Source organism: Phyllobates terribilis, unplaced genomic scaffold, assembly GCF_046119375.1.
Source record: "Phyllobates terribilis strain yellow unplaced genomic scaffold, ASM4611937v1 Scaffold_173__1_contigs__length_4020020, whole genome shotgun sequence".
NCBI classification, from domain to species: domain Eukaryota; kingdom Metazoa; phylum Chordata; class Amphibia; order Anura; family Dendrobatidae; genus Phyllobates; species Phyllobates terribilis.
The window spans coordinates 1,864,279-1,866,045 of NW_027362933.1; positions in this window are offsets into that span (position 1 = coordinate 1,864,279).

Consider the following 1,767-nt stretch of genomic DNA (forward strand, 5'->3'; position numbering starts at 1 on the left):
CAACAAAACCGTCTCAAAGTTTCGGTGTCCCAGACAGCATTCCATCAATCGTTGGAAGGTTCCTGGTGCGTTACAGAGCCCGAACGGCATGCAGGTAAACTCACTAAGTCCCATCGGGGTGGTGAATGCAGTTTTCTCCCGGTCCGCCTCTGCTACAGGAACCTGCCAGTACCCGCTAGTGAGATCCAAGGTAGAGAAGAAGTTAGCAGATTTTAAAGCAGCCAAAGACTCCTCTATCCTTGGTAAGGGGTACGCATCCTTGTGTGTGATACGGTTGATTTTCCGGTAATCTACACACATTCTCATGGTGTTGTCTTTCTTTTTGACCAAGACTAGTGGAGCTGCCCAGGGGCTACAGCTATCTCTGATTACCCCAGCCTCCTTCATGTCTCTAAGCATCCCCTTGGCGTGTTGGTAGTGTGCAGGGGGTACGGGTCGATACCTCTCTTTTATGGGAGGATGGTCTCCCGTGGGGATGTGGTGTTCTACCCCCTTGACTCGCCCGAAGTCTAACGGGTGTTTACTAAACACTCTCTCATACTCTTGAACCACCCGATAGACTCCCTGTTTCTGGTGTGAGGGAGTGGAGTCAGTACCCAAATGTAGTTGCTGACACCAATCCTCCATTTGTTGTTTAGAGCCGTTACCTTCCTCCGGAGAAGATGGAGGCAAGGGTTCTACGGACTGTATGGAATTCTGATTGATAGTATACAATTTGGCTAGCGTGGCATACCGGGGCAGGTACACTTCCCTCTTCCCGATATTTATTATGCGAACGGGCACCCTCCCATGGCGTACATTGACCACCCCCCGTGCTGTCAAAATGGTGGGCCTACTGTCTGAGTAAACTGGTTCTACCATTGCCTGGTAATCTCTACCCCTCAGACCAATAGCCGCCCGGCACCAAATCATCATTTCACTTTTTGGGGGCATGGCAATAGGAAAAGGGTCACACATTCTCACGCTACCAATCTCACCGCCAGAGAGTTCCACCTGTTGCCGTCGCATCAGTGCCCGGATCTCTTTTTGGAGCACTCGCTGCTGGCCGGAGCTGGCGTTCTTGGCAACCTGCTGTAAAATAAAAATCACCTCTGCAAGACAATTTTCAATTACATTAGTTCCTAGAGTTATCTTAGGGTGACTCTCGCGCTTGTCAATGTCCACAATGATCAGTCCCTGGGCTGCCAGCACGACTCTACCGATTTTAATGGTCACCTCTTTAAATCCGATCTGTGGCACGGGCTGACCATTGCTGGCGATGATACTCAAGTCGTCGTCAGGGTAGCGGGTTATATCCGAGTCATTCCAGTACTGCTTGAAGAGCACGTACGGGATGGTGGTGACCTGTGACCCAGTGTCCAGTAGGGCACTCATAGGAATGCCATCCAGTACCACAGGCAAGACTGGACGTCCTCCCACATATTTGTCACGCCAGTTCGATGGGCCTGGTGATCTTTTTCCTGGGGGTTGGCCCTCTACCCCAGGTTGTGCCAGTTTAAAGGACAGTACCTTGCCATATGTCCGGGTTGATTGCAGCGGCGGCAGATAGGTTGTCCGTCCTCGTTGTACCGGTCGCTGGGTCTTTCTCTGGCCGGTGGGGTCCTCCTTGGTCGACGCCACGGGATGTCCTCCAGTCCGGATGCCAGCTGGATCTTCCCTGGAGTGGAAACCTGTAAAGACTGCACAGTTCGGGTTAGCGCAGCAACGCTTTTAGCTAGCTCTTGGACCTGATGGTGCAGGTCCGGAGCCGGGTCATTGTTCAAAGCC